The sequence below is a fragment of the Amblyomma maculatum genome, chromosome 1 (assembly GCF_055883805.1).
Source record: "Amblyomma maculatum isolate TAMU_Amacu chromosome 1, ASM5588380v1, whole genome shotgun sequence".
NCBI lineage: Eukaryota > Metazoa > Arthropoda > Arachnida > Ixodida > Ixodidae > Amblyomma > Amblyomma maculatum.
The window spans coordinates 374,927,739-374,952,614 of record NC_139344.1 but is presented as its reverse complement, the minus strand read 5'-3'; the positions used below and the strand labels follow the sequence as shown (position 1 = coordinate 374,952,614).

At 43.9% G+C, this 24,876-nt stretch overlaps 1 protein-coding gene across 10 annotated transcripts in view; it reads right to left on the bottom strand.

Annotated features, from left to right (window-relative positions):
* The window catches only part of LOC146208277 (uncharacterized), a 419,325-nt gene that overhangs the window by 22,553 nt on the left and 371,896 nt on the right, over positions 1-24,876 (bottom strand). The window contains exons 1-2 of one of the 10 annotated variants that reach the window (XR_014704689.1): positions 12,589-12,800; positions 12,408-12,514 (exon numbers count right to left, since the gene is read on the bottom strand). The exons of 8 other annotated variants lie outside the window; for them this stretch is intronic. The gene's annotated coding sequence lies outside the window, so the exon portion shown is untranslated. Of the gene's footprint in view, positions 1-12,407; positions 12,801-24,876 lie in introns of those variants that run through there. One more of the 10 variants, XR_014704688.1, reaches the window with a different exon arrangement.

Here is a 24,876-nt window from a genome sequence, read left to right as displayed (position 1 = left end):
CCAGAGGCACGTGCCCTCACCGAGAAAACTAAACACGGTGACCCCTGGGGGGAGGCCGCCGCTACGTCTCAGATTTAACATCCTCTACCCGACGATTTGAATCGACGGCCCGAGCGGCATGCAGCTAAAGCGGCGACGACCCGATCCAATGAACTTACCGACGTGCTGCGAACGCATTGTTTCCGTGGAAATTTTTGTAACCGCTGACAGTTGGGATGTGACCGCACTTGTGGATACCGGCGCCGACTTTTCCGTCATGACCAGCCAGCTAGCCACGGCACTACATAAGGTTCTGACGCCTTAGTATGGGCCAATGATGCGTACCGCCGGTGGCGATGTGATGACGCCGAGTGGCATCTGCACTTGCCGCATAGAGATCATGCGGTTTTACTTCCACTCGCACATTTGCCGTACTACAAGAGTTGGTGACAATATATTATGGTGAGGCTGGCCAAAAGTAATCGAAATTATTATGCATCTGACCGTGCCACTAGGTATAACGGGCTTTCTGTTAACATACAGAAGAACCTGATAGTCACATAAAAAAACAGCATGAATCGGGCTACTGCCACTCTGATAAATGGCTTGAAATAATATTTTACGCGGAATGGAGCACGTGTGATGCAAGTTAAAACTGACATAGGTCACAAAAAAAAAAAGATAACGAGCGTAAGCTAGCATGCCAGGGTGGATGTCAAAGCTGACGAAAGGAATGGAAATAGAGCCGGGATAATCATGAATGGAAGTGGTCGTCGAGGAATGCAAATTCCCACTGTCGCAATGGGATAAACGAGGAGATCCCGCATTCATCGTTAATTTTATGTATTCACATGGGGTCGAATATTTCGCGTGGGGTTTTTGTTTGTACTTTTTTTATTAGGCAACGCTTGTCTAAATCTGGACGGCAGCCGTGGTGTGAATCAGAAGGCAGTTTTATATAACTTTCAGTTACAGTGCGGAGGTCATTCTAGTGCTCCAACATAATTTTCAATGCAATCAGGGCGCCCGATTACTGTGCCCAAAGACGCGGGATCGCATCCCGGCCTCGGCGGCCGCTCTTCGGTGGAGGCGAAAAGCTAGGCGCCAGTGTGCTGTGCGATGACAGTGCCCGTTAAAGAACCCCAGGTGGTCGAAATCTCCGGAGTCCTCCACTACGGCGTCTCTCATAGCCTGAGTCGCTTTGGGACGTTAAACCCCACAAAACCAAACCAAACCAATCAGTTAGAGACCATAATGGGAGCCTAAACGTCTCTACGATGGAGCACTCGCCTGCCGATTATCCAAGGCTAATCTTTCAAACAGATTAAAACAACCTCAAATCCATCACCACGATAACACGATATCAGCTGAACTAGAATTCCTAAATCTACAGATGCTTGAGCCACCAGAAATTACAACCTGCTTTTTATAAATATCAGTGCGAGAAGAAACGCTTCCCATCATTCCAATGAAATCTATTGTCAGTTTATCGTCAAGTTCTTTGACATACAGCTACGATAGCTAGTTAGATGTCGACCTGACCTTCTTCACGCGCTTTTTTGTTTATCGCGGCACAAAGGTTACAAGTGAGTTCGATGTTCTTCGCGAAAACTTTGGGCACGTACAGCCGCCCTGATTTTTAACAATATAGCGCGAGCGTCGACCAAACTGCTGGTCAGCGCCTTATAACGGCGATAAGCGTGCAACACGGTGAGAATTCGCGCACGCGCACGAAGAGAGAGCGCCTTCTGCTACGCTGTTCGGATCACAAAAACACACGCCCTGCCCCAATATCTGTTTGCGACGTTCCACATTCCTGCGCATGCACGAACTCTCGCCGTGTTGCACGCTTATCGCCGTTATAAGGCGCTGACCAGCAGTTTGGTCGATGCTCGCGCTATATTGTTAAAAATCAGGGCGGCTGTACATGCATGCACGCTAACGCATGCAGTTGACGCAGATTCATAGAATAATCACCAAGCAAAAACAGTCTAGCTTCGGGGCATATCGCGAACGTTCAAATTTCAGAGTATTGTACCGCGAGTATTGTCTGGGGCATTGTTTGGTTGGCGCCGCCCTCTATAGGCCGTTAAACTTGGTTTTGACGTCGTAATTTAGCGTCCCACCGAAATATGATGATGTTACTTTCCTCTAGTATTGCTTACATATATATTGACATGGTGTTGCATGAGTGTTATCATAGCATGGCTAGTGAACTATGACATGGCCACGCCGCACTGAAACAAAAACAACGCGAAAGATATGCCAGAGTGCAGTGCAGCGTTCTGAACAAGCGCGTATAGTTCCTGCCATAAAGTGGGGAATTTGATGCACTCATGAAACTGAATCTATGCAACAAGAAAAAAATGCCCGCGCCGCTCTCCAGGATGTTATATTATTCAAGGATGCCTAAAAGGCTCCACTTACAGCGCTCAAAAGCTGTTGAGCAGATGTGCTAAGAAGGCTTCGGTTGCGCGCTTTAGATACTCCAACAGCAGGAAAGTGTTTTCTGCCCAGGCGCCAATTGCTCGAGCAAAACTGCCAATACATAGAAAAATAAAACTAGCACGAAGCATTTGACATCTGATAGGCCAAGCTCATGCTTGGTTTGTGAGGTTTAACGTCCCAAAGTGACTAAGGCTGTGAAAGCCGCCGTAGTGGAGGACTCAACTAATTTAGACCACCTGGGGTTCTTTACCTTGCACTGACGTAGCACAGCACACGGGCGCCTTGCTTTTCGCCTCCATCGAAAAACGGCCTCCGAGGCCGGAATTCGATCCCGCATCCTTGGGAACAGTAATCGAGCGCCGCAACCACTGCGCCACCCCGGCGGGGTGCCAAGCTCATGTGCGTCGAAGTTCACCAAAGCACAATTACCAAGTAACCACAGGTCATGACATCCTTCTTTAATGCGGCCAGGGCATTGAGGCATCAGCATACAGCGATCGATTTCAGTAAATATTCCTATATCAAGATTTGACGCAGCGGGTAAATTTCACAAGCTGACCGAGAGCTCAAACAGCTGCGTGTAACAGAGGCGAGATTTTATCCATATCCTCAATAATTTCTGCTTTCGACCGCAGCATCCTCGTACGCCACGCAAAGCCTCACGACCAGCAATGCTGCTGTGTTATCAATATAGAGTTCGTTAGTGCGCCGCAAGGTGACAAATCTGCTCGATCACGTGGGCAATACCGCTTCTATTGTGAACTGCCGGCGAGGCCATGCGGTTCTGAAGTCACAAATAGTTTTAGCCAATCAAAGCCACGACGCACAATGTTAGTCGTTCTTGGATTCTCACTTCACCGTTCCTCATAAAAATACGGGTGCGGTAACGAAATAGCAAACATGACAAAAGCCTCTTTCTGTCTTTTGTTCGTGAACCTCTGTGCTATTATGCACGACCAACTAGCTTCGCTCAGTTTTTCATAGGAAGGAATTGAATTTGGTCTTGCCATCTAATACTATGACGTCAAACTACCCGCCGACCAATATTTGCCCGGCCTTGTCACGTGCCATTTGCCACCAGTCAGATGCACGCTAGGGATTTTTGAGACTACAAGCCTAAAAACGGGAGGGGTGCTAGTGTCTGCTGGTTTCTATGGCCATCACTTGGAGTAGTTTGCTATGGAGGTTGTGGCTATGGCGGCTAAATGGAGGAGGAAAGGACGGGCTCGATCCCTGCTGCGGCAGCCTCGTTTCAATAGAGCATATATCCGTTGATGTCAAACAACCCTTTGACCTTTCCCTATATGCGGTCGAAAATGTTTAATCAATCACGTTTCAGACGGTTATTGCAAATATTTGATTCCTCGAGTCGTGAATGACGCAGCGCTACCTTTATGTTATAATCAAGAGAGATCTGAAAATCGTAAATTACAGTAGCTCCGGCGCCAAATTTTCCTGATCAGAAGCAAAGTTTTAAAATGCGAAAGCGAGGCACGTGGAAGAAAAAATACAAAGGCGCATTTTCTGAGCTTTTCACTACTTCTGGGTTAGCTGCCATGCTCTCATCCGTATAGCATTTCGTATTCAGTGAAATTAGAATAATTGTACACGCTGCGTATGAATTCGGAGATAGGGGAAAGTGCAATAGAAAGTTTTCTTTATTCACGCCATACAACTGCTCTTCAAATTTATTTTCGCAAGAAATGTTTCATATAAATGTGCAGGGTAAAGATAAATTTATCTAAGTAGTGGACGTTAAAAATTCCGGAGGACACTTCAGCTTTGCCTTTAAGGGAATAACTCGCCAACGTAGGCTACCAGCCAACATACAAGTCCCCACTTTAACCAATCATATAAACGTGCCTGCGGTGCCTAGGGGTAACGTGAATTCAAGGATCCTGGCAAGCTGATTCAGATATCGCCCTCCCATATGAAAGGAGAGAACCGAGTTGGCGGCTCCTGACAAACGTAATGTCAGAAAGCCCTACGTCCATTTAGTGCTCGACCATTGACAGCTGTCAGCTACCGCTTGTCAGCGCCATGCTCGTGATTTTTCGCTCATAACGCTGGCGATGACGCCGGCGCCGAATTTTCGGTGAATGAGGCCTTTAATGCTATCGCGTTATAAAGAACAAAACTTCATTAAACGACGCAGAGCTTTGTAAACACTGTGACATTAAAAAGTATGTGCTCAAGTATTAAAGCTCCGGGGATCACTTTATGAGGTAGTTGGGTAACTACACAGCAGCTGTAGCAGCTGTAGCAGTAGCTGACATCAGCGCAACTGTTGCAGGTATTTGATACATGTGATTACATTTTTTGCATGGCTCACAAAAAGATTTATTCCCCCCCCCCCCTTCCCCGCTTTTTGTAAGCCTCGCAGCCCTCTCGCTCTAAAGAATTCAGCAACACACTTCAAAGCGAGAACTCTTTCTTCATTCGAGTTACTTAGTTGGAATTGAAAGCTCCGCGACAGATTTGTCGAAAAGTTTGCTCGACTTGCGAACTGAGGCTCCCCGTCTACCCTTGTTCAGTGCTCTTTCATACCATGTAGCCATCTTCTTTCTCATTATACCCGCGATTTTTAAGTGCACTTTAAAACACGGCTTTGATTTAAAATACAGTAAGCACTCTCTACTTCCACGTCACCATCTCACGCGACCTAGACCTTGACAGTGGGCACGGGCCTACGTGTCTATGACCCAGTCATATAATGCCCAGCAGGCTTACCAGAGAAGTTTAAGCCCTAAATACGCGACCTTGACCTTGACAAAGGTCACGGACTACGTGACTATGCCCCAAAGTCATATATCGACCACCCCGCTTAACACAGAGGCTTGACCTCTAAGCTTTCCTCAAGGTGAAAAGCGTGCACGCCTGACGGCTCCAAAAAGAGGGAGAAGGAGACAGAGGGGTTAACCAGAAAGATGTTCCTATTAGTTACACGTCACTGGGAAGAGAAATCAAAGAATTTAAAAGAAAAACCAGATAATGCACGAGGATCAGTCATAAATTGTCATGCAAGCATGAAGCCCTATTCTTTGTAGCACTACATGTTTTGAAGGTCTAGAAGGCTGTGAACCGTGACCGCAGTGATCACTGGTCGAGCATCTTGCCCTTCGTCAGAGGGGCAAGATGGAAGCTTTTCAGTGTTCACTGGAGGGTATATGTATTTCGGTAATAAAATATGACTGCCGACCGGCTATGGAAGCGAAATGTTTAATTGTTATGCCTGGTTATTCTGTCATGCTAAGGCAGGTTCCACTCATGTAGACCTGAACCTAGTTTAGACAGTGGAAGCTCAATTAAAACTGGTAAGACACGGTTATCTGTGGTTTAACTCATCTACGCTGTCTGTGATCCTCAAGGGCAGCACATAACTGGTCTAGACGAGACGAAAATGTCGCGGGCATTTTGAAGAGGTAGATCACAGGACGCGAGCCAAGTGGACGTCGGTGATTTGGATGGGAAAGGTAGGCAGGGGACTGGAAGGCTGTCTGGCGTTGTGTGAGACAACGTTGCTTATGTACCGGTAGGAATTAACTGTTCCATGTGCGTGAAGAAGCAGCAAATGCGCTAAGTAGAAGTGAGTCGCTGATTAAGAAGCAACAGGTGTGGAAAGTAGCCTAAACGAGCAACAAGCGAAAAAGAAGCGAGCGCCGCCGGCTGCTCGCACAGCGCCTGTGGTCAAAGTGCCAGCGCCTATGACCTTTGCTTCGTGAGGCTAGTAAACCTTTCGTTTTAAAGCATGACACTTACTCTGTGTATTCGCGAGTGTCTCCTCATGACCCCATCTCGAACAATAAGGTATGTCGGTCATTCCAAAACAGAATGAATTTTGCTTTGATAATGAGTATCCGTGTATCAGAATGAATGATACTCAGCGTGGATACGTGCGCACGCCGTCTGCTAACCAGCAGTGTATATGTCCACGCGTACGGCCCGGTGTCTGCTGTTTGTTTCACTATTCCGATTACATTTTTTACGTGTCTGCTTTTTATGAAATAAATATTAGCAGGTTACCATGCCACACTACAGCAAAGGCAATAATTGTCGTGTTCGAGGTTGTCATACAGGATAATAACGCTCTTCGTCGCTTGAGATTCTTTGACGCGCGGCATATCAAACACAGTGATAATATCAATAAGCGCGGTGTCAAAGTAAAACTATCAGGTTGGGACATCCATAAAACCTAATACAATCACACAGAATTTTCTCTCTAATCTTTATTTGGATTTCGGCAGCTATTGAAGCATGAGACGGCCTAACACTGCTGCCGTGCAGGAGGCATTCACAGGCCCTCTGTACGCACAATTGTATTTTCTGCTCACCACGTTAATCAGTTCTGTAAAATCACTAATCGGTAAGTGCTGTACGTTTCCGTCTTTCGCACAAAGCCCTTATTTCTGAGAAGCTGAGTAAAACAGTACCAAATTTTGTACGGGCTTAACTATCGCTTCCTTCCTTCCTTGTTTCTATGTATTTAAGGGATAAATTGGTTTGTTGGTCGCAGTAATACGTACGGCATCTATTCATTTCAAAACATGCAATTTTACATTATCTTTCTGATTGTAATACCAATATATTGTTTTACACAAGCCTGGGTCACTGCTCGATATCTAATACTAATATATTATATCGTCCCACATTTCCTCGTGCCCTGCATTACGTCTGTCGTGGAAAACAGGGGCAGCAGCTTTGCCTTAAGGAATTAGAGTAGAACGAGGGAAAGTGCGTGCGCTGTACGTTGTCCGCAAAAAAAAAAAAAAAAATTCGGATTGCAGTTTTCTTCCCAGTGCAGCACGTGTCGCAACAATAATATTCTGCGACGCGAAATGCGCTTGCTACAATTTACACTAAATTTGCCTATCGTGCACTACTATCATGTACGCGCACGCTGGTCACAAGGTGAAGAAAGAAAAAACTGTTATCGGGTATCTGTGACGATACCCGATACTCGAGCACAACTGGCAACAGCATCCAGCGGAGCCCTGGACTAAGGGCAACCGACCTTTGTCTTAGAAGATGGACGAAGCCATCTGAAAACCGCAGAAGACAAGCCAATCTAGAGCTAAAGTTTTTCACTCACTCACTCACATTGTGCACAATTTGTCTAATCAAACCATGGTTGGCTGCGCAAGAGCGCAGTAGCGCTAAGCCAAGATCGCATTTTTTTATTTTCAGATTTCAGAGAAGGGCTACGTAGAGGAGACGTTGGTACAAAAAACAAATCTATATCTTCTTTTTAACCTGATCCCACTGCGATGCGAATCGCACTGGTCCCTAAAGTGAATTAACAGAAATTTCAGAATAACGGTTGGCAAGTATCTCAATAGCAGAATTTTAATTCTAGTATAAGAAGCATAACACGGCGTAAAATAGTATCTCAATGGTTTTAATCAGCTGCGATACACTTTTTAAAAATTCCTGTCTCATGTTGTTTTAAACTGCATCGGCCGAAACCAAAGCCTATAGAGTGTTTAATTTTGACGCAGGTAAAATATTTTTCGTGGACACTCTTGACCATGGCCGAATGACTTTCAGAAACTGCGACATTTTGCCAGCCTTCTAGCAACTTGTCAGAGCGTAGTGAAGTGCAAAAACTGCGCATCAGCAATGGTTAACAGTACCCCTGAGGGTGTATAAGCAGAAACTCTAGAAGATTGGTAGAGCGTGGCACCACATCTTCATCGGAAAGTTAACGGCCAGAAACGTCCGAAGTGCGGTTAGTTTCTCTTAATGCAAGAAGCATTGTGAACAAAACAGATAAACTCGAGGAATGCTTGCTCTCTTTGGATCCGCACGTGTGTGTCATAACTGAAACCTGGCTACACGATCAAATCAATGACGAAGACATCGTCCCGCCAGGTTATCGGTTATATCGGCGAGACAGAGGATCTAGAGGGGGTCGTGTTGCTGTTGTTGTTAAATCCTGTGTCGATGTTGACGTCGAAAGCCAGATTGCTGAACATGAGAGCCTTTTTTTGAAAATCAAAGTGAAGGATGCTACATTTCATTTGTGTGCAGTCTATCGCGCTCCGGATGCAGACGAAAGCTTCTTGAATAAACTGTATGATCGATTGTTGTTACGAAACAAAAATGTGATTGTAACTGGTGACTTTAATTTGCCTTTATTAAATTGGAGCAAGCTTTCTTTTGGATTATCTCATACGAGTGATATTATACATGACATTATGATTGCTCTTGGTCTTGATCAAATAGTGACTGAATGTACCCGCGAAAGATCAGTTCTTGACCTTCTGTTCATTAGTGAATTGTTTAGAGAAGGAACTGTTACAACTGAACCCGGCATATCTGACCATAAGTTAATTTTTTTTTTCCTGGAAGGTTGAAAACGGAAAAACACGTGTGTTGAATGTCGCTACAGTTAAGGAATACAGCAGAGCTGACGATGTTGCCATTATTGATTATATTGATGAAAACCTTGGGATTATCAGTGATGATGTTGAAAGCTCCTGGCAATGGTTCGCTAATGTGCTTAGGCATTGTATTCAAAACTTCGTTCCGGACAGAAAAATATTTAAAAAGCGGAAACATCCGTGGATTACTCGTGAAATTGTACACATTAAACGCCGACTGAAGAGATGTAAGAAGCACGGGGCTTCAACGCCAGTGTTTAACGAAATCAAACAAGACCTATTATCAAAAGTGAGTAGCGCCAAGACTAAGTATTTTTCGCACACTTTAGCAGAGTTTCTAAAGACCGATCCACAGAAATTTTGGCGGCACTTGAGTAAACCCAAAGATGAACTTAACAAATTAAAAGTAAGCGACACGATTATTACGGATGCTGCGGAAATAGCTGAGAATTTTAACCAGTTTTTTTATGGCGTGTTTTCAGAATTAGATGAATACGAAACAAAAGCAACGGCTTCACCAGAGAATGGCATTGAAATAACTCGTGAGGGTGTCCTGGACATGCTCTTGAAACTGGACACTAAAAAAACCGCTGGACCCGATGGTCTTCCGAATGTATTTTTGAGGCGATATGCTAAACAAATAACAGGTTTTCTCACAGACATCTTTAAACTGTCATTAGCAAATGGAGAAATTCCTGCAGATTGGAAAATAGCTCGTGTGGTTCCTGTATATAAAAAAGGTGATCGACTGTCAGTTTCATATTATAGACCTGTTTCCATAACAAGCAGTTGGTGTAAAATGTTGGAGCATATTATTGCCGGCTACCTGCGAAAGTTCCTGAGTGATCATAATCTCTTGTCTGATAATCAGCACGGGTTTAGGCAGGGGTTATCCACAGTTACCCAGACTGTTCTATCTGTGCACGAATTTGCGCGTGTGCTTGATATGTCCGGGCAAACAGATGTGGTTTTCTTTGACTTCAGCAAGGCGTTCGATAAGGTGCCACATGGAAAACTTCTGTATAAGATGGAATGTATGGGTGTGCCTTTTTTTATCATCCGATGGATTGAAGCCTATCTTCAAGACAGACGTCAATATGTAGAAATTAATAAGACCCCTTCTAGCGTCCTCAGTGTTCAATCAGGAGTACCGCAGGAAAGTGTGCTTGGGCCATTGTTGTTCTTAATATATGTAAATGATTTAATTAGTGTTGTACCTACCGATGTATCTGTAAAGTTATTCGAAGACGACTGCATTGTGTTTAAACAAATTTCATCCGGAAATGACCACAGCTCTGTACAAAAAGCAATTTTCGCCATTGATGAGTGGTGTCTTAAATGGGCTATGGAACTTAATACTGAAAAAACTGTTCTCTTACGAATAACAAAACAAAACAAAAATCTCCCATTTTGATTCCTTACTTTCTTCACGGCAGTACGATTTTGGAAGTTGAAAAATATAAATATTTAGGTGTAACTCTTGCCAATAGGTTAAAATGGTCATATTACTAATATTTCTACAGCTGCATTACGAAAGCTTTGGGTTTTACGAAGAAAGCTAAAAACTGCCCCGGCACTTATAAAAAAACTAGCTTATGAAACTTGCATACGGTCCTCACTTGAATACGCTTCAGTAGTTTGGGACCCATACACGAAAAAAGATTCAATGCTTCTTGAAAAAGTCATCAGGAAAGCTGTTAGGTTTAAATTCGGAAAATATAGAAGGGAGGACTCCCCTACACAGTTAATGAATTTACATAACATTCATGCACTGGAAACCCGCAGAAAGATTACCCGATTGACATTCCTCTTTAACAGTTTAACAGGAAAAAATAAACTCAAGCTTCCAGAATGCCTTAAGCGCTCACTAGTAAGAAGGACTCGCGGTGTTAATGAGCATTCACTTACTCCCATTTTTGCCAAAATTAGCAGTTTTAAATTCAGTTTTTTCCCTAGAACAGTGGAAGATTGGAATTCGTTACCAGCATCTGTTTTATCCTCACATAATTTTTCTGATGCATTACAACGTCTTTATACCTGCTAATATTGTATAATTTTATTCTTTTCATTATCTAACAATGTGAATTCACTCCTGCTTGGGCCAAGCAATGGCCTGCAGTATTTTCAAATAAAATAAATAATAAACGAAACAAGGCGCCTATACTCTGTTTTACAAGCTATCTGCAGTGATACCAAAGGTAATGGTGACCTAAGCCTCTCAGTCACCTTCGATTTATTATTTTCCCAAGCGTCTACGAACCACAGTGTGCGTAAAAATGTGGCAGTCATTACTGCTGCAACAGGAGTTAAATAAAATTTTGATAATAAACATTCTCGATGGCGCTAGAAGTTAGCTGCGCATTGCATCTGTATGTCATCGCTTGCATTGTGGTCGCCCTTCTTGACGCAGCTTATCTCGAAATGAATAACGCGATAACTTCAAAAGCAGCGAGGCATTGCGAACTTGTGCGACACACAAGAGTTTTTAATTGACAACACTGTGAGGGCCCTTTTTGATTGTGCCTACTGATTTGGCTTATCAACGGGGCGCATGCCTTGCGATGCGAAGGGATAACGACATATCGCAGATAGACGATCAACATTAAATATGGCCCCTTACTGCGGTGTTCATTTTTTCCTTCTTTTTACTTTGAGTTTGACCTAATATTCAATACATTGAAGTCACGACGAACCTTGGTGTCTCCTCGACCGATGCGCGCAAGGCTAAATGGAAGGCTGAGAACGCGAAAACACGTCGATGCGATTCATTCGTTCATCTGCTCTCCACCCAAGCAATGAAGACGGCTGCGATGTTGCGGATCTGGCTGGTTCTTAGCATCTTTACCAAAACTCTTGCGTTTCTCCACCATTGCTTCGTTTTCAAATTACCTCGTCACATCCACTATAGTACAAGGCAGCAAATCGTTTCACTCATGGTGAATCTGCCTGCTTTTTGTTCTCTCGTTTTTACCAGGAAAGATTCAAACGATTAGAAGAATAAGAAATATCGTCTGATAATTTTTCATCATATTTTTAACAGTGATGCTTGAAATCATGAGTACAGTAGTTAGTATCATGCGATTACGTGAAGAACAATGCTTGCAATTTAACCATCTGCAGTATTCTCACACTGATAATTACGCTTCCCTCTCACAATGCCGTTCGCTTCTATATCAGCCACAATTAGTACACGATCGCCCCTCTGCGACGTATGAGCGTGTTACCTCTCGTTACACATGTACCGTCGCGACTGGAACTCGTTTGGTTTGATTATAATGTTTAACGTCCCAAAGTAACTCAGGTTATAAGAGACGCCGTAGTAGAGGACTCCGAAAATTTCTACCACCTGGGGTTCTTTAACGTGCACTGACATCGCACAGCATGTGGGCGCCTGGCTTTACTCCTTCATCGAAAAGCAGCCGCCTCGGCCGATTGGAACTGGCAATGGCGCAGAACATAATCCAGGGTAAACGATGGCCAGCACGGCATCTTTTGATGGGCTTTCAACCTATTTTCTGTGCTAAATAAAGTTGTAGGCTTGCAACAGTTAGGAATCCAGCAATACGAGTTGCAGAACGGCCAAACTGAGATCGCACTTACCGCTTTATAAGCATCAGATGAGGACTTGGGAATGTGGCGTCCAATGAAGCTGCGTGCACGTATTAAAGGGGCGACACCGACAACACAGCCCATTGAATACAATCAGCCTGCGTGTTTCGGGAGTTGTTTCTTACTTCGATGGCAACGCTCATGCGAGCCCATAGCCCAAACACGACCTTACCAGGCGCGGGTAGCTGGGCTCTCTAGCAAGAATTTACGAGGCTCCAGAAAGGCTTTTTACGGACATCATAATTCTCGTTTGGAGTCGGAAAGGGTCTCGTCAGCCGCAATTAATAAGCTAGTTTTGAATGACGTCACGAATTTATAATAAAATGTAATCCGAGACACATGCTAACGCGGAAGCCGTGCCACCGTTGCAGCGCTGCGCCGCAGCTGGCTTCGACCAAGTCTCGCATAATCTCGCCTGCTGGCCTGGCGTACGCGTGCCGTGTTATCTTTGATCATACTTCACTTTATTTTTTTCTTTAGTAATCGCCGATTGTGGTCTTTTATCTGGGCTTCGTGCTCGTGCCTTATCGCATGCAAGTTCTGGGCTTTCTAAGGATGGCACATTCGAGCAGCTGGTTCTCTGTTGCAGGGGGTGGAAAAGAAATAACTAAGTTACTCCTTTAGTGTTACGATGCGACGGCGTTAACGGCTGTCGTCCAAGACTCCCTTTCTAGATCGTAATCCGCATTAATGCACTTAGCTACTCGGTTAATCAGTAATCCCTTAATTTGTGTCTCTTTAACATAACGTCGCACGCTGCCGTATTATGTGTAGAGACAGCCGGCAAATGTTGGTATCCTTTAACCAAGCCTCATGAATGTCCCTGCACAGCCTAGGGGTACAGCGTCTGACTCGGAATGCAAGGGTCTTGAAAAGCGTGCCGAGCTCACCTTCCCACCGGAAATGAGAAACCCAGAGTTGGAAGCTGCTACTGAATCGACCATGTCAAAGGGTCGCGTTACTTCAGGCAACCCTGTGACCAAAATGTGCCCGGCCTTGCCAGTCATCAATTATTATCCTCCTAAGCGATGGCCGCGTTTTTTCGCTCACAACGCCAGGTTTTCTGAAGCTCGGGGCCTTGCCTTGAATGCTGTTGCGTTAAAAGTACGGTTTAATTCATGTGGGATATTGAAACCTTGTTACACATATCGTTAGAGCTCATGTAGTGAAAGTAACGGCATTAATAATATACGTTAATGAGGAGTGGCCACCCTTGGTCGCCCATTAGCAGTCGGAAAACTGTCTCTTGGTGATGATCTTGTCGAAGCTGCAGCGAAGATGGAGCATTCCCGATTTGGATTTATGACTGATATGTTATGACACGTTTGTTCCCGTCACGGACACAAACGTCGACTTCCTCTTCTCCGATTGATACCATCCACCGCGCAGCGCGATGAACGCTACATTCCTCCCTCCCCACAAAGCAGGAGCAGAACGTGTACTATATCCAGGTGCTGTGGAGTTTACTGCACAAAACGTCCAAGACGAGGCTGAGGTCGATGATAGTGGAACTACAAATATTTCAGACCCTTGTTCTCTGTCGAGGCTGAAGTCTATTGGCCGAAGTGGTATAAGAGGAGTACGCCTCTGCAGCCAGAAGTCCAGGCTCAAAGAAAGCGCAGGAAAAAACCAGCTACGTCCAAGAAACATTTGTTGGCAGATTGGACTAGATGGCACACCGTTGGGTCCAAAAAAACGGGTTGCACAAAATGAACAACAAGGTGATTCATTTGGTTCGACGTTGAGTTTGACACACTATAGAAGCGGCAGTGCGTTGAAGATTGCGGGTGTTGATATATTACTGATGGACAAAAGATGCAGTTGCAGATGTCACATTGAAGTTTTTTTTTGAAGAGCAGCTCAAAGATGATTGAAAGTTTCCCGGCTGCACGTCCCGGAATTGATGCTCTGCATGATGTTTCCGTGGTGCTGGTGCAGAAAGAACAACTTTCTTAGGCGAGACAGTTGATAATATAATTTAACGATGAAGTCCGCACAGCGCGAGGTCCATGCATGCGTACGACACGGTTGTTCAGTACGTGCGTGAAAGCAGAGGAGCAGAACCACGCGGTGATGTGGCTGCAAGCCCCGAAGGCAGGCATGAGCTGTGCTTGACTTGCGAACTCTTACTTAATTTCCAGAGCTGAAAGGTGTGAAGCTAATCTGGCCAACTCTCCAGAGGCAGAGCGCGCGAAGAGTTCTGGTGGTCTATTGGGGAATATTCCTCGTTTTCGTGATCCATGTTTGACTAAACCTTGATGCCCATGGCAGCACTAACACATCGCCTATGTGAAAAGCAGGGTAAGGCAGACGGCTGAGGGGCTGTTTCCACAGATGCTGGGAGAATGATTCCTGCATCAGACTCGGTTGTAGCAAAAAGGCTGGACTTGGCTTTGTAGTAACTAAGAACAGCAGTCATCAGGTCGTTTAGTGGTACGGAGCGTGGAGGTAGCACGCAATGTCTTTCAAACTTCTGGGAGAGCGCACAAAGTAGAAAGTTGTAATTGAAGGCAAACATTAATTGCTAACCCTTCTTCGCGATCAGATGTGTCCTCTCGTCTCGGCACCTAAGTTCAGAATCCCCTGTCTTTTGTGTCGATCAGCTCTCTTCGAAGTCGCCATCTCCTTCCAGATCCTCCTCTGCACGCCTTCAGCAGATCCTCCTTCTTTTTTTGCGCAGTCTTTTCCGAAGGCGCCAGAGTCGCGGCTGTTTCCCAGAAGCCAGCGGCTGCTGCATTCGTCCGCCCTCGCTTCTGATGAGCAGACTTGCCTGGCTAGGACCACGTCCATTCACTAGGCGGTGCGCTCTGCAGGAACCAACGTCTCGTTTCTGCTCTCCGCCACCTTCCAGGCGCCCGTCTGCCGGCCACACTGCGCTGCTCAATGTTCGAGAGGCGTCTTTCATCTATTTCCACTCGTAGGGCTCACTGTGCAGACAAACACAAAAGCTGGCAGCATATTCTGCAGTGCTCAGGTGAGAACAGCTTCTTTCCACCATGGGCTACATACGACCTAGCTTTAATGGTGATTGGCAGCATACCTGAGTGGGAATGACTGAGAAGAACGCATGGGATGAATAGTTTCCCTACATCTCTTACGCGTGAGGTACTTTGCATGTCTATAAGAACACTTTTTCACCTAACCGTGCCCTCTCGAAAGATACACGACCAATATCATGTTCTGGTATTCAGCTTATACCGCGAACAGTGTCCGAACATCAGATTGCATAGTTTTAGTGCAGCAGGTACAGGCTGGCTGGCTCGCCGGTTGGTTGCGCAGCATTTCCTGTCGCTGGCGCGACTAGAATTTCGGAATAGACCTGGTTGCCTCACTCGTGATATGACGGCTCTATGGCACAAAAGAAAACTATCACTGCTAGCACTATGTCCCGTGTATTGAGCCGAACTCACTGAGAGCTGTCGACGCACTTTATGAAAGAGTTAGAGCCAAAGTTTTTTCGTTAAACCTAATTGCTTCCGCTGGCATGATACCCTCCTTAAACACGCTTATTTATCCTCTACAGTGAAATCGATGATTTCAAGGATGTTTTGTGCATCCAATTATTTCACTGACCAAAATACTTTTCCCGATATTCAAACTCTGACGAATATATGACATGAAAGTACGGAAACGCCAAATCATCGATGGTTTATGTACTGCAGACATCGCGGTTAGGACATAAAATATCTAAACACTGTCGTTAACCGGTACTCGTCGACTACAGCCGAGTTTACTACAGAACAATGTAAATGCTATAACCTCAAAGAAAAATAATACTGCCTATTTATGCACATAATTCATTAGAAATTAATTCTGTGCTAGTAACTGCTCTCTGGAGAATGGAATATTGTGGCACTAATACATGCAGCTACAAAACGAGACAAAATTTAGACGAGGCACAAGCGCTGTGTCTGAGGTTGCATGCAATAGCGCTGTTATATTCCATACATTAATCATATATATCAAGCGAAAAGAATTAAACGAGAACTTCAGGAAACCAAACCAGAGAACATAACCAAAGACAGATAACAAACTTAGACAAGGTTGACCAAGCCAAGTAAACTTAAACGGAACCGAACAAGCAGGCGTGATACCGCACCTGAGTCACATTTTGTCGAGCAAAGTAAATCGGAAGCTGTTTCTTTTTGCGTCTGTCTGGGTGTGCTGATTGCTCTCTCTTTTCACACACATGTTCGTTAGAGCAGCATGGTGCACCGATTCTGTATAATGCATTGTTTTTCTCAAGCTATTCCGTTGCGTTGAAGAGAAAAAAATATTACTGTAGCACTCTAGCGATCTGAATAAAATGATTAGAAACGTGCGCTGGCTTAGGCGCCTCAGCTCTATCGGTCGCAAAAGGAGAAAGCTAAGTCTGGTGCGAATAAAAACTTTGAAGTTCCGCTTTCTTCCTTCCTTCTATTACATGTAATGTTGAAGGGAAATAAGCAGCAGTAAATAGAAGTCGCTGCTGATGTTTCCATGAAGTAGAGTGCATGGAAGTAAAGAAAACAGCTAGATAAAGACCACGGCACACATGAAATAGGCATAAAAGCGGGACCTAATTCCACCAGCGAGGGAGAACAAAACTCGGCAGAATAATGAACAGGCAGCAACTGCAGTTACTCCAGAAGATCTAATCGCACGTTTAGAGCAGAGAAAAATATTGTAAGGAAAGAAATGGCAGACAAAACGAAGTGATGTATTGTTAGGTTAGGCGCTAGTCGGTTAGCTTGAGCCTGCATGGTCTCTCTAAATCCATTCTAAATTGGGTATCCGCCACACTGACGCCGGGCAGTAGAGTTTGGGACGTTACCGTTGAAAACAGGCTTAAAGAAATGAAGAAAGGAAAAGTGTATATAAAACATTTCCTTCTTTCTGCATTAGTTTATGTGTAGACAAACTACAGGGTATGTGTACTGTGTACTAACATTGTAGAAGCAGAATAGCGCAAATTACTTAAATAGCGCATTGATTATGTGCAGAAAATATAAGAATATAGCACTACTCATCGGAGGATCAGCAAATGTCATCGCGCTATTACAGCGGCAACGAATAACTGGAAGGTATGCTGATACAAGCTCGGAATGTATTAATCAGTTTTCGTTAGAAGATGTTATATATTGGTTATAAAAGTAAAGCAGAGCAAGAACTGTGCATAATTAAACACAATTTTTTAATACGTATTTGTTTCATATTTTCACTAGAGGTGGACTTCTTTGAAATGTGTACTAGCTGCAGTACATTGCACTGCTTGCGCTCTGGGATCAAAAATATTATTCTTATCGCAATGAGGATTCAACTTATAGTTGTCGATGATGGCAACTACAGCGCAGAAACAGGTGGCACTTGCCACATGGCTAAAACTGCTTAATTGCTGAATTTTTCTGAAAACAAAATAATTCTGGTTACACACGCCCGTGGCTAATGCGGATGAGAAGACCTAGCTATAAAGACAGCATGATTCACGATTAGAAATACGGGTATAAGCACACGGAGATTGTCAGCCTTTGTATGCCCAAGATCTTATTGTTCCACAATCGGTCCAGCTGGGCACAGAACGCCGAAGCTGTTGCTGACCAAGCAGCCTGGTAGACATAGTGGCCGACCGGTATCGTTTTTTACTTCAAAAGCCTCGGAATAATGGCGTCGCTAGTGGCCGACCTAATTTATGGTGGCTTTCAAGCCACCATACCTAATTCCATTCGCCGACGCACTTATATGTTTTAACATCGTTGCTGACCGACTGGTGTATGCTGGGCAAGAGTTTGAGGCTCTTTAATTTCTTGTCGATTGGATTCAGCTTCTCGCTGTCGCACTTCGGAGTCTTGGCGCCTGAGACGAGTTCCTTCCGGCTGCCGCTCTTTGCACGGACGCTTAACGAGGGCGACACTTCTGCGTGCACGTCGAGCTTCCGACCTCGGGCAGCTCGTATACGAGCTGCTTCCTTAGGCCTAGCTCCTGTCCGGCATTGTTCATCCATTCGACTTACGTTACGTATTCTCATTTAGTGACTAACGACGCTGACTGCTCATGTAAACACTTTCTTTGCTTTCAATTCAGAAATGCGTTCATAGAGTATCTCTCACACTTCATGCCTGCTCCTCCCTTCTCGGCTTCCCTTCCTTGGCATCCTGGTACTGAAGGAATAGAGCAACGTGATTGTCAGGTTGATTCTGGAGACGAGCTTAAAACATTCTTTCCAAATCCTCCTTTGGGACCTCTTACGGGCGCCTGGTAACTGAACTGTTAACACTTTTGTCCGGCTCTCTTTCGTACGCTCTACAGAGACTCTCACTCGCAGCTTGATGACACAGACCGTTTTCTCTCTTCACCACCGGTGTGGTTCGCTGGTGGAGCTCCTAGTCTCTTCCTGGAGGGTCGATGCCGTTCTTCCTACTAACCTCCATGAAATGTCGATGGAGTACCTCCTGATAACGTCCTGTGTTTCGGCACCATAAATGTAAAAAAAGGATGGCAGATACAATGCCGCCTCTGTTTTTAGTCTCCGGCTGTCCGCTCGGCAGTAAGTATCCCAACCTGGCTTGCTTACAGACTTATGCGCGAATCTGCAAAATGTTAGAAGCAAAGCGCTAACTGCTCATCAGTGTGTACGGAAAAGTGTTCACAGTGTGGCTGCTATTGAGAAAGGAGCTGCCGCCAATACCACTTCTGCAAGTAGTTCGGCAGAAGCCGTCAACCTTTGCTCCTCGCCAATGACCGCCCCGCTTTGCCGTAGCTTTTTCCATTGCTCCACTCCTTAGCGCGGGATGTCCGGAAGACCAAAAAAGCAGGCTTCCTAGCGATCCACTGAGCCTCTCAGCCCGTATATCGCGAGAGGATCAGGAGGAAGTCCTAATAATGAGCCTTCCATCCACGCAGATCTCTATAGCAAGCGAAAGTGGCTTTCATATTACTAATACCCTCTTATTACAGTGAAAAGCTTCTAGTGAAAGATAATAGTGAAAGATCACAATATTATTTTAGTGGTTTCCAGGATACTGCAGTATTAACGAAACCAGCAGGTGCACGAGGCTGCTCATACAACCCACAACGACGGAGTTCCAGTCCAGTCAGTATCCCCACATCGAGGGTTGACGCAGCGCGTACGCTTCGTTCGTTGGCGCAGGAGCTCATAATTGTTTAGCGTAGAACACGGGAGATTTTTGCAACCACCACCTGAGGACATTGGACCCTGGACTGCGCCTCCGGCTTCCCCAAAAGGTAGCGCGTCGAGAAGTAACGTCGTTGTGCTGTTTATGGCTCGATGTTGTTTTCACAAATAGATATGTTTCCCGGATTGAAATGGCTGAAAGCCCTCCCTGACAGAATTACGGCTGTGAAGAGACAGTTGAGCTCCTTCTTTGTGAATGCCCTGCTTTGTGAGTGGAAGACATAAGTTGCGTTTTGCACTGCGCCGCTTCGATCCTCGCTGTTTAACGGTGAATGAGCTTCTTGGTCAGTGGACAAAGCAGTCGGCTGCACTCAAGGCCTACAAGGCACTATTTTATTACTTTACAGCTTGAGTGATAAAATGTGACTGTACTCATCATCCCTTTTCTCTTCCCCTCTTTAATCGTCTTTTACCTATTCTCCATTGCAGCGTATTACACCGAAGGTCTCTCTAGTTAACCCTGCCTTCCCTTCTTCTGCGTATATGTCTATCTGCCGATGGATGGATGCTTCATAACATGCAAGGGTTTGAGCGAATAAACCCGATCTGAAAATTGGCGCCTGTCCATTTCGCACGATCCTAACATCCAGTCTTACTATGGAGTAAAGTCACCGGTTTAGCTATTAGGCCTTAAATGTATATGTTCCATCCAATAATGCAGTTCCCTGCAAGATTAAAAATCTTGTTAGAAACCAATGGGTGCTGTTAGGCATGAACCGCATAGTAACGTGCTTAAGGCACAGTTTTAAAGGATAATAAAGAATATATGCTCTTAGGCGGTTGTATTAGACGCTTTGGGGCACAACCTAGCGGCAAATAACCACAACATCCGCGTACCTCTGGAAGATTTCAGAAATACAGTACAGTGGCACTGCTTTAGCAAGGTTGATTACAGGCAACTTAAATTTTAATTTTCACGATACAGAGTTCAGAATAACGCAGGTAATGCCCCTTAGGTACCAAACTCACTTTTCCTTTCACATATGCTAGCCTGCAGTCCATCTATTTATTATACATGTCATGACATCATGACGTTAGTAGTTTTAATATGTCAGCTGTGTCATATCGTTACCCGTTCCAATTATACTTGCTGTTACCTGCGCCTTCATTTCATAGACGGCATTGCGTAGAATAGGCTATGATCTTAGACACGGTATTTATTTTACCAGGGAGCTGCGGGTTCCATACGGTGCACATCATAGGGCTAAGTAATTGCATTCTGTTTGATGTTTACTCGGTAAAAGCCCATTTCTACACGTCCCTGCAAAACTAAACAAAAAAACGGACTTTACATATAGAGGGTGTCTCTGGGACGACTTCAAGGAATTTTAAAACGTAGTGGGTTTTAAAATAGACATCAGAGCTTCCGGAAGCAAATTCTCTGCAGCAGTGGGCATATGTTGCAACACTTCTGCAATTATTCATTAGAATAAGTAATTCAATCACACTAATTAACACTTTATTTATCGGGAGATGGTAGTTAGTCCCAATGGCGAGTTTGAAGCGCAAAAGAAAACGATGCCACATTAATTTTAACACGAAGAAAAACAAATTTTTTAAAGCCGTGACGCGCGGCGAAATCAGACGCATTATCCGCACAAAACCGGAACTCAGCGCCAGAGACGCGCAAGAAGCTCAGAAGTGGCGTCCGATAATGACGTGAACAAGTAGTGTCGGCGCTAAGTTCGAACTGCAAGCGGTATTGGGACACGTCATGTGTTCAAATTATTTTGCCTCACAGCTTGGTGCAAGGGAGAGACTTGTCATTGGCAGCTGCGTGGTCTTGCTATTAAGAGAGACGAGGCGAAACAAAGCGCGCGCAGTACACCACAGTAGAGCAGGCATTTCGAATCTAGCGCCGTTGAAACGGCATCACGTCACTACCGGACGCCGTTTCCTTACAGAGCTTCCTGCGTGCCTCTTGCGCTTAGTTTGGATTTCCTGTGGATAAAGCGTCGAATTTCATCTCGCTGAAGAGCTTTATAAAACGCGTCCTTCTTCGTTTCAAAAAGTGACATGGCATACTCTTTCCCTAATTTGGACACGATATTTTGTCTCGTTATATGGCACATACCACCTGCAGACACGAGTCTGTCGCACGAGTATCGCTGCTGCATCAGCCAGATAATCATTTTTTTCTAATTTACTGCCAACTTTTTCTCCTTGTGACCTTAATAAACGTATCATCAGTCAAATATTTTAGGCCTGCTTTTTTTCTGCTGGTGTTAACTGCATCTCATCTCTATTTCGCCGTGTTATTGTGTTCATCATTTCGTTGTTCATGTGCGGTTTTCTTTTTTTCTTTATATATATATATATATATATATATATATATATATATATATATATATATATATATATATATATATATATATATATATATAGGAAGGAGACCAGAAGGAGAAAGATGAGGGCTCCCAGAGAGAGAGAGAGGGTGTTCGCCGTTGTGCGGGCGAGGGAAATGTTGAATTCCCACAATATATATATATATATATATATATATATATATATATATTGTGGGAATTCATATATATATATATGAATTATATATATATATATATATATATATATATATTGTGGGAATATATATATATATATATATATATATATTGTGGGAATATATATATATATATATATATATATATATATATATATATATATATATATATATATATATATATATAATATATATATATATATATATATTGTGGGAATATATATATATATATATATATATATATATATATAATATATATATATATATATATATTGTGGGAATATATATATATATATATATATATATATATATATATATATATATATATATATATATATATATATTTATATATATATCCCATTAGGACTAGTCACATAACTGCAATAATTAAAATGGTAATTATTTGGATTAGATAATTATATGATTAGAGAAACTTCGCAGTTTGTTTTTTGTTTTTTTGTTTTCCGCAGCGGCAGAGAGTTTGCTCCGGCAAACATTTTTTTTCTGTTTAGAACCCACTGTTTTTTTTTTTCGTTAATTTGTTACATGTGCGACTAAGTTCACAGTTCCCCAATTTGGACACGTTATTTTGTCTCGTTATATCGCACATACCACCTGCAGACACGAGTCTGTCGCACGAGTATCGCTGCTGCATCAGCCGGATAATCATTTTTTTCTAAAAAACTTTCGCAATCTAGTTTTAGACTTTTTTTGTTTTGTTTAACTGAATGCCAAGAATTGGGCCGTTTTAAAGCTTTATAATCGCCTATCATGTAAGAAGCAAAGATATGACCTCGTTTAGATTTCGTTTTGTAGGTAGGCAACAGGCTCATAAGTGTATATTTAAAAATGGCAGCCTGAGTTTATAAGGGACTGCCGGCATCAAAAAGTAAAACAAAAATGAAAAGATATTTCTTGTTGAACAGCAGCGGTGCTACTTGGGTAGAATATTCAGCCACATGCTTCTACAGAACTGAAACCAAGCGACAAAATTGTCCAGGCAGTCTCGACCAATGAGCAGGTAGACAAACATATGTGCAGAACAAGCTCGCTGCGTTTTTCGATTGCCCGTTTCTTTCTGTACAATGTTCAATTTTCTTCGAGCACGTAATAACGGTTCTCATCATCAACACTATCGGCATCAGCGTCTTTGCATCCACTGAAGGACACAGGAATCTCACATATCCATCCAATTAACCCTCTCATGTACCCACTCCGCTCCTCTTATCCCCGAAAATTCCCAATTCCCATCTGCCCAACTGATCCTCTGCGCCTCCTGTTAAGCTGGCTTTCTTTCGGGATCTATTATGTTATCGCGAAGGAGAACTGAGTCACTTGCCTCTAGATTAAATCCGCTGCCCATATCTATTTCTTCTTGATTACGGCTATAGCGTCGCTACCAGCGTTCGCTCCCTGACCTCCTTTCTTCTTTGCCTACGAATAAAAGTTACATATATATTATTATCCTACGCCCGACTACTGTGCCGGAGTACCCGGGTTCGACCCCGACCTCGGCGGCTGCGTTTCGATGGAGGCGAAACAAAGAGGCGCCCATGTGCTGTGCTATGTCAGCGCACGTTAAAGATCCCCAGGTGGTCGAACTTAGTCCGCAGCCCTCCACTACGGCTCCTCTTTCTCTCTTTCCACTTTCACTCCCACCTTCCTCCCTTCCCTTACATTGCGGTTGAGGTGTCCACAGAAAAACGAGTGAGGCAGTTAACGCGCCTTTCCCTTCCTATATATCAAACAGTTTTTTATATTACTATCCTTTCGGTCACTGAGCTGTGTTCAGCCACGGCAGGTCTCAATGCACGCGCTTCAACCGTTTCTGTTAGCCTTCCTGCTTCTTTGTTAGACATAAATGTTATATCCTGTCCTTCTCAGTGCTACTGGTAGACTGCATTGATAATCTGAGGGCACCTGTCTATGCTACCGTACTCGCTAATATCTTCTTCTAGCACTTGCTTTGAATAGATTTATTTTCTCACCATCTGTTTCATTCACAATGCTAATTACTTGTTCTAAACTGCTGCTCATTGCCAAATACATAGAGCGTTCCTTGGATACGAGGCAGGTTGATTTGTCGATCCTGTGTCGAAAAATGAAGATGAAGGGCTGCTTTGTCTCGAGCTATAGGACACAACGGGCTTGGACTCGAAATAGTTGACGGCCAGGGGCGACAAATGCAGGGCGGCTGGTTCCACCTCGCTCCTGCTACCGTAGTTCCCACTGTCCAGTTTTGCCTCTCTTGATCCTCAACCATAACATAAATTTCTGGCTCTGAGTTCCTTACAAACCCAACTGCATGGACCAACTTACTTTCAAATACCCTTTTATGTAGAGCTTTTTCCCTAGGGCATTCATTACACACCTCTTGTACATACACGGCAGAGAGCAGTGGAGGTACTGAGTCTTCCATATTGGGATTATACTACTACTTCCGGGCTTCAATGGCAATATAAATGTTTTCAAGTATCTTTACGTAAGCCTATTCTAACTCATCATTACAGAACGCTTGCATGACTGCTTTATTGAGGAAAGCGCTTTCTCATAATCTACAAAAATTACTAAATTGTATGTTGTCATTTCAGTCACCCATTATTCACACCACGAATCAGATGGCAGTGGAGTCCATAGTGGCATTAAGCGGACATTAATTGGATGGACTTGAATTTGTAAAGTATTTGGTGTCCCTCTTATTATGGTTGTGATAATTTCAGTTCTTCGGCGGTTCTGGTACGCTCCAGGTTGTTAGTCTTTGGGTGCACAGTGTAACTGTTTTTTTTTTCTAG